This window comes from Podarcis bocagei, assembly GCF_964188305.1.
Source record: "Podarcis bocagei genome assembly, chromosome: 9".
Taxonomy (NCBI): domain Eukaryota; kingdom Metazoa; phylum Chordata; class Lepidosauria; order Squamata; family Lacertidae; genus Podarcis; species Podarcis bocagei.
In genome coordinates, this window is record NC_138134.1 from 44,590,562 (window position 1) to 44,599,467 (window position 8,906).

The 8,906-nt window shown below is 43.0% G+C and overlaps 1 long non-coding RNA gene across 1 annotated transcript in view; it reads right to left on the reverse strand.

Moving 5' to 3' along the window:
- Positions 1 to 8,808, reverse strand: part of LOC308595261 — a 46,779-nt gene extending 37,971 nt beyond the window's left edge. Inside the window, exon 1 of the long non-coding RNA XR_014011959.1 lies at positions 8,703 to 8,808. This is a non-coding gene — a long non-coding RNA (uncharacterized lncRNA). The remainder of the gene's footprint in view (positions 1 to 8,702) is intronic.
- Between the last annotated feature and the right edge of the window lie 98 nt (positions 8,809 to 8,906).

Sequence of the window (8,906 nt, forward strand, 5' to 3'; positions counted from 1 at the left end):
CTTCAAGAGAAGACTAAGGAGTAAGCTGTACAGAAATCCAGAGTGGAGTCCCTAAGATGGTTAGATGGCGCCCTGTATACCTCCTTCCAGCAACCCCTACAGCCAAGCTGGTGCCAAACATATTGCTCTGATTTCCTTCCTACCACTTCAGTGGGGCTAAGAAGGGGATCTTGTTGTCAGGGCAGCCCAGGACCCCCAGACACACTGCTCAGGACTGCACCCTGGGGAGGTCACTTCAGTGTTGACAATGCAGCCATTTTTCACCCCTAGAGGTGCACTCCATTGTCTCTCGACAGATGCCAACAACCTCACATCTCATTCTCATTCTCTGGCCACTCTTCAACTATGATTCTCCACAGTCACTCACTCTAACTCCATCCAAAATCCCATCACATTCCTCTGCCTTTCAACATTCTTCCAATCACTTTTCTGTTATGTGGGTTCTGTGATGGAAGGTAGGTGGGATATAAATGTAAAGTTAGTACGTAAATTTATCTCAGCTGTTTATCAGTGTCCTCCTGGTAAAAAACCAAGCCAAGCTACAAAACATTTGATCATGCCTGAATTATTTTGAGTGAGCTGGGTTTTTATTCTGGCTGATTTATATAAAGTAAATTGTGCAACGTGAAGTATCCCTTAAATGAGACTGCTTAAAGAGCAGTGAAGGCATCATCATGGCAAGAAAGGCTCAAGTGATATGGGAAGCTATTCTGTAGTTGCTGCCACTAGGTGGAGCCATTATACATCATTGTTTAAGGATTGGGGAAAGGAAATGATAGTGTTTACAGCTGAAAACTTTAAAAAGTGATGCCACAAGAGACCGAAGTGTGGAACACACTTTAGTGAACGTGCAACTTTTATTATTCAAAAGAGCTGCTGCTCTAAGAGTTCCATTCTCTGCAGGTGTTCCCCAGAACCAGAGTGTATTCTCAGCCCCCCCCCCCCCCGTGGAAGCTACCTGTTTATGACCCCTCCTCTGTGCCCCCGAAACTTTTTGCAACCAGAAGAGAACAGGAAAGGAGAGAGGGAAAGAAAAATAGCAATAGAATGTTGAAGTTGGGGAAATTTATAAAGGAAAAGACGGAAGAACTAAGGGGATGCTGCCCCCCTCCCTATATAATTCTTCAGAGACAAGAATATTTTCTGTCCCCATAGTTAGACACCAAGATGCCCTCTCCCCCAAAAGTATAACTGAGAAGTTGCTGAGCCACCACCCACCCCACCCCATTATAACTGTGGTGACTAGGATTTGCCCAGAATGATTATGGTCCTTGTAAAATACAGTCAAGGTTCTGTTTATATTTCCTGCTATGGTATACTAGGGTTTAATGGAGGATCATCACAAAATGACTGCTCAAAACTGTGTGGTTGTTGCCTGTAATAAGTAATTAATGCATTATTTACAACACTGTCCAGGGCACAAACTTAATCTTACCATTATATCTGACTGTGCTTCAGTTTGTCTGAATGCTGTTGCCTCTTTTAAAGAAGCAGCCTAGCTGCTTATTAAACCACATATCCCAATTACACAAAAACTTATTTCACACTGCACAATTTCTTCAAACAAAATGTGTCTAGTTAGAATAAACAATGTCCAGAACTGCTTCTGCTCCTTGCACCCAATCAAGAAATGGTTCCTGCTATTATTTCATCGCTCCCTCTTTACAGAACATTACTTTGTACATAATTGATTTTCTTATCCCTGAAGTTATGACATCTGGTACATGACTGTATCTTGTTTAGCACAAATGCCTGCCCAATAAACAGCTTTCCCAGCTCTTCTTTTACATAGCTCAGTTCCCAAACGACTTATTTACTTAGGTATTTCTTTCCTTAGGTCTCATAGTACAATTCTGTCATTAAAAAACAAACCATGGCACATACTTTTAATTCCTCTTTATAGTTCCAGTAAGAAACTTCAACTCTTACATGCTTCCTGTAAAGCTGATAGTATTTATTGAGATGTTCTATTGTTTGCAATACAGTGGTACCTTGGTTTACGAACTTAATCCTTTCTGGAAGTCCGTTCTTAAACCAAAACCGTTCTTAAACTGAGGCACGCTTTCCCTAATGAGGCCTCTCGCCGCCAGTGCCCTTCCACCATTTGGATTCCGTTCTTAGACCGAGGTAAAGTTCTCAAACCAAGACACTATTTCTGGTTTTGCGAAGTTTGTAAACCAAATCATTCTTAAACCGGACTGTTCTTAAACCGAGGTACCACTGTAGTTGTTTATAATTCCTTCCATTTTAGTCACAAGCCTAGCAAATCATGAGATCTACAATCAAATCAGCCTCCTCAGAACTTATACTCCCTTTCTCCTCATTCTGTGCCACATGCCTTGGATCAGCATGTGTTAAGCATCTAGTTATCACACACAGTTGGCAGTGGTTATTCTTTGGATTCATGGAGACTCAAAGCATTTCTGAAAAATGCCTCCATTGTTTTGTGGGGTTTGCACCCTGAAATAAGTCATATAACCCTAACAAGAGAAGACTGTTCTGGCACTCCTAGTACTCTGCACAGTGCCAACCTTCCTTTCTGTAGGAAATTAGCATGATGCTCCCATGCTAATTTCTTCCTAAATACACAAACACCGTTTGTGAACTTTGCCCCCCAACAACCTGAAGTCAAACAGCTTTCACATCAAAGTAGCGTCCCCCTCAATATGCCCAAGAATGTTGTTCAACCGAAAGAATTATTTTCAGGCAATATGCTCTCAAATGCTATGCTCACATATCAAATATATTTTCTCTTTATAGATCTATGTTTGGATGCTTTGATTGAGATTCTTGCATTTCAGGGGGTTGGAGTCCCTTCCTGCCCTACAATTCTATGATTATCATATTAAAGATCTTTGGTTCACTGTGACATACAAACCAGGGCAGTATCAATGAAATATAACAATCAATACAATAAATAGCCACATACAGACGAGTTGTATAGTAGCACAATATGCAAAAAATATATAGTGTAGAGCATGTTTACTGTTTATATAGTGCAAACATGCCTTAACTTGGAATTCCCATGCTTCTTCCATTTGTGTTAACCTGCAAGTGGTTTAACTATTCTGTTAAATAAAATGCTTTTTTATTTTATAATTTCCTTTTTAAAGATTTTATTAAATCCACTGAATTTTATGAGTCCTCTTGGAGGAACATGCAACATTTAACTTCACTGTGGGTCTATCATAGTTCTAATTAGCACAGCAGGTCATGCAATACACTGAAGGGACTGTACAGACATGGACATGGTTTGAATCCAAACCCATGTTTGGCCAAGAAGCACACTGGCTAACTTTGGACCAAAAGGCACCTCTGAAACTAACTTGCATCAAATATATTGTCATGAGACAAGGGTTGTACTCAATGGAATTTTGAGAAAGACACTCTGAATCAATGAATCCATTTGTTTGGTGTTTTTTTAAATGTCTAAAAAGTCATGTCTGTAGGACAAGCTTAGTCTGCCAGATCTGAACATAAGAAGAGCTCTGCTGGATCAGACCAGAGACTCACAATGCCCAATCAGATGCCTATGGGGAGCCAGCACGCAGGAAAGAAAGGCTTTTGCAATACTAAAGAGTTGGCAAAGTACAGTTGGTTTGTTACCATAGGAATTAATGGTTGGATAATCCAATCCTTTGTTACATCTGGCCACACCAGGGTGAGTGTTACACCAAGAGTCAAATGTAACTGACAGTGCAATCATGGACATGTCTACTCAGTGGGGTTCAGTGGGCCTTTTTCCCACTAAGAGGGTACAGGATTGCAACCCAAATCTCTTAGAGGGTTTCTGTAGTTCTCTTTACCCTGAAATGCAACTGAAATTCTGAATCTTCCTGAGCACTAAGAGGAAAGGAGATAAGCCCATCTCAGATCTTACCACCTTCCTTACCTTTCCCCTAAACTTCCATTATGGAAGGACCTGTCCACTCCCCAAAGTGAGCAGTTAATCAGCGAGATGGGAATGTTGGAGGCATATTAACTCCCCAAGCAGCAATGAGAGTTCATCTCTCAGAAGTGACTCTCTGCCCATAAACAGCCATTGTAGCTGGTCACAGTTTTTCCAGGAATGTTTGATGAATGACACACTGAAGTGGCTGAGCCACACTCATCAATTTGCCAGATGCCCCCCGTTGAGCAGCTGAGCATAGCTGCTCAAAGCCCAGATTGGGATCTAGATTTGTCTCTCAAGTGTGAGGTTATTCAGACAAAAGACTGCGAGATAGACTGGATTATTAGAAACAAGGGCTGATCAAAAGGAAGAAGCAGAATTAGAAATGATGATGAGAAATTTCAAAAGGAATGGGGTCCCAGCAACTGGGACTTTATGCCAGGACTTCAAAATTAATTGGGTTGGCTTTTAAAAGTGCTTGCGAGGAACTAAGATAATGGCCACATTCTTTAAAGAAGGAAACTACAGCAGAAGGCTCAGGTTGTGGTTAGAGGAGCACAAACAACAGGTACTAACTATTTCAATGTAGTCAACATTAGCCCACCTGTTAGAGAAACTGATGCAATAGTTTCTCTAAAGTAGGGCAGCAATTTAGCATTTCCTGGACTCCACTTGGTTTCCTTACACCCCCAGCTCTCCCCACCCTTTAGTCTCAATGCTATGCTACTGCTAACACAATGGCAGCAAACCTCCACCTCCCAATCTGCCTCCTCATTCTCATTCTGGGAAAGGTGGCCTAGGACAATGTCTGTGCCATCACCACTTTTCCAGAGTTACTACACATTCATTAAATAAAACTATTTAAAGGTTTAAGTAACTTAGCATTGGCAAAGTATGAAAAGTAAGGGAAAAGGAGAAGAGGCGAAGAGGCGTGTATAAAGCTCCTAGCCCACTGCTGCCATTGTTTATAGGGATGTTTTTCTGTTATGACTTTCTCTGCAGGCATATAGCATGAGAACAAAAGAGGCCTAGTAAATGGGCTCTGGTGAGCTCCTGGGAAGTCTCACAGTCTTCTGCCAGAGTGGGAGCTTAAACTGTGCTATTATACTTTCTGCATACTGTGAGTTTGCCATCACATCATTCATCTGTACCAGTTATCTCCCATGTTCCTTTTCTCTCCAAATTCACTGCATTTACAGGTGCCATTTCTCCATAGTATTATGAAGAAATAGCACCTGCCAACTCATTGTTATGGTGGGAGAAGTTTGCCCATCTCTCTTTTGCCTTCTGACTCGCCTCTCCTCTGTGCCCTACACATCACCTCATTTCTAAATCTCTTGCCTTTCCCCATTTTGCCCATATAATCTTCACAGCAGATGTATTCTGTACTGCAGGGGTTGGACACAACCAGCCTGTGAAACTGTGTAATGCCTTAAAAACCCACATGCCACTTAGCTGTTGTCGGGGGGGGGGGGTGATGTTAGCCGATAGGCAGGGACAGGCTTTTATTCAGCACTGGCTGTATGCACCATTTCTCCTGAGGGTAACAGGTGCGCACACAGCCAAAGCTTAGTGTAAGCCTGTTTGAAAGCTCTTTTGCAAACATCTCTGTGCTGCTCTTGAAACCTCTGGACTGGAGCTTAGACCTAGAGGGAGGAATATGCCTGGAAGAGAAGCCAAAATAAGATTTGTTCTCCCTTTCATAGAATTGTGTAATTGTAGAGTTGGAAGGGGCCCTGAGGATCATCTAGTCCAACCCCCTGCAAAGCAGGAATATGTAGCTGTCCCAAATGGGGATCAAACCTGCAACCTTGGCATTATCAGCACCATGCTCTAACCTACTTTCCACAGCCTCAACCTCTAAAAGAATCACTTACTTGGGTCTTTCCCATCCCAGAGAGGCAGCTGCTCCAGACTGTGCTGTAAATGAAGACTATCTGGCCCAGAGATTTAGGATCCTAACCAGGAGTTGGCAAAGTTGCAATCAGCAGAGAAAGCCCTCTAACCCATGAGTATAATATCTGTAGAGGAAGTAGTTATGCTTATATGAAGAGAGCTAATAAACAAAATGTCTCCCTCTTCTTCCCCATCCTGCTTCCAATCTTCTCCATAGCTTTTTTTGAAAAACTTAATGGAACAGCTGTGTAATTTTCCCAGGTGTAGATGATCCATCATCTGTATAAATTGCTCAACGACTATTGTGCTCTAGCCATTTCCTTCTCTATAATCTCTCCTTTCTAGGACTAGTAAACTCTATTACTTCCACCCTTCCCTTCCCTAAATGTATTGCCTGTATATCTGTTTTTCTCCCTTCCTGCAGCTTGGGCAATCATTATCCTCAGTACAGTGAGGGGGTATTTAACGCTTTTCCCACACACAATGGTTTCACTGCAAATCACCCCCCCCCCCTTCTCTGAAGCTGGGAGTAATGCAACTGCCCATTTGGCTACAGGGTCTTAGAAATCTGCAATTAGAGTTCCTTTTTCACTTCTAGCCTAAAGCAGAAAAGCAATGATTAGGGTACTGATAAATCATCCAAATTGGGAAGTTCCCCATGTGGAAAGTCTACTGTGCAGTTCTGCACAAAGTTGGCAAGAAAACACTCTGCACACAGTAGGACCAATTGACATAACAAATCTCTGCATTGAGCCGCTGCCACACAAGCAGCCTCCAGACTGTCACTACTTTATGGGAGGGATTCAAGCACATACCATAAATGTAGGTTTGCATAACCAAAGTGAATTAAAATGGCCTGTTGCCCTAGAGCAGAGGTGGGGCACCTTTTGGCCTCACCTGTCCTCACCCCACCCCCAAGGCACCTTTGGCAGGTGGGTGGACAACCCAGCTGATGCCTGACAAGTGTGTTGTCCCACTCACCTGTCAAAGGCCCAACTGGCTTTTGGACACTTGGGAACAGCAGCTTGGGAAGTGCTGAGCCAAGGGCAGGCAAAGCTGTTTTCCTGCAAGGATCAGCTGTGCAATTGAGTCTCTCATGGGGAACTTGGTTGCTCAGCTGATCCAGCAGTTGCAAAGTCACTGCTCATTAGCTGAGAGGCAATGACTTCCGCTCTGCTTTCTGCTGGGGTTGGTTGCATGCCGGTTGTGTCCACACCATACATCATAAATGACTTTGGGTATGGAAAAAGTATATATGTAGTTTGCAGGAAATGGCCTTGTGGGACAAACTGGGACCCATGTAAGGCCCAAACTGGCCTGTGGGTTGGAGGTTCCCCACCCCAGTCTGAGTGCAACAAAGTAGCTTTAAAAAAGAATGAGACTTTTTGCAATTTGGAAAGTGAAGAGGAAAAGCACTGAAAAGTGTGGGAATGGATGATTATCAGGAAGATGTATAAACATGCTGTAAGCTACAGAGGTGTTTCTCAGCAGCCTTTATGTGCCTCATGTTAATTCCCAGAAAAGAGGTAAGTAATGAATATATCTGCTTTTAGGAATCGAAGTGCCCTTCCTATCCTATGGTAGTTGACAACAATGGTACATTGTACAGGGACAGATAAAACCAAGAAGCTTCAGCTCTTCTTCAACTTTGCTGCTCTGTTTTATTTTTGATGGGAACTAGGTCTACCAGGAAAAGCACCACTAAAGGGAAAGTGAAGTAATATTTCTAACTGGCACAGGAGAGCGATTCTCCTTAAAGCATGTGTCATATATTGGCTGCTGGATAAAGTGTAACTAAACACAGATGAATGAGTATACTTCAGTTAAAAAAATAGAAACTATTTGCAACAGTATAGAAGGGGAATGGGGTGGGGGGGTTCATGAACATACTTTGTTGTGCATTGTTTAAAACCCAGATAAGAATGCTTTTGTTTGGTTGATGACTTTGGTCCAAACCTCAGTTTCCTATCAAATAGCTTCTCCTTACCCAATGGGCAATGACTAGACTAGAGCATTGGGTTCAAGTGTGCAAAACCTCAGGTTCAAAGTGCTGGAGAATGGAAAGGTAACCTTTGGGATTACGATCATATACACACTTAACTAGAGCACAGTAGATATGAAGTACCGTAGATATGAACTGATTGTGCTGTACATATTGATCCAATGGCTATACATTTCCTATGTGACATCAAATGTTTGCCACAATAAGAGACAAAGTACTGTGCTAGGAGGAGAGCTGGAATGACCTAGAAAGACCTTTTGCTCCCAGCCAGAAACAATGTGAAAAGCCAGAAGCTTCTCATGTAGTTGGTCGGTTGTTTTTTTAGAGGACACCTAGTCTGGCCTGTGCTTGAAGACCTCCAAGAAGGGGGACATGCAAGCACTCTTCAAATCTCATTCAATATTATCGTTTTGTTTCTTGGTATGTCTATATCCTAGCTTGTGTTTATATATGTGTGTTTATACACACACAGAGAGAGAGAGAGAGAGAGACAGTGACACTGGCACCAGATACATCATAAAGGTACTTCCATCAGTTTATACAATATAATGAACAGCCTTATCCCGTATAGTATAATGAATGTGCAGATCTGACCTTTATGCTTGAGATACAAGGCTCCATTCAGAAGCACCCTATGAAAACCGGGCTCCGGTTTATTACTTCTTTCTCACTTCAAGGTTGAATCTACGTGGCTGTTGATTTATATACCTCCAAATTCGCTCGTCTGCTTCGCCAGTTACCGTGCAATCCTAGGCATGTTTTGGGGGGCGGCGGTTTGTGTGTGTGTGTTTATCATGTATTTTATCATGTGGCGTTTTTATGTTGTGAGCCGCCCTGCGACCTGCGGATGAAGGGCGGTATGCAAATTTGATAAAATAAAATACTCAGAAGACAGCACCACTGAGTGCTTACCCAGTGGGGCTTAGTCCCAGGAAAGCGGCTCTAAGAATGGGCGCCTGGGCCCATGAGGCGCTTCCTTCCGGCTCCTCTCCGGCGTGTTTCTGCTCGCTTCTCCTCGCGGGCCGCGGCAGCTGGAGTGTGCGCGCGCCATTCCGCGCACGACGCCATCCCGCTGCGCTGCGTGGCGCAACCTAGTCATTAGTGAAGCTCTTCTTT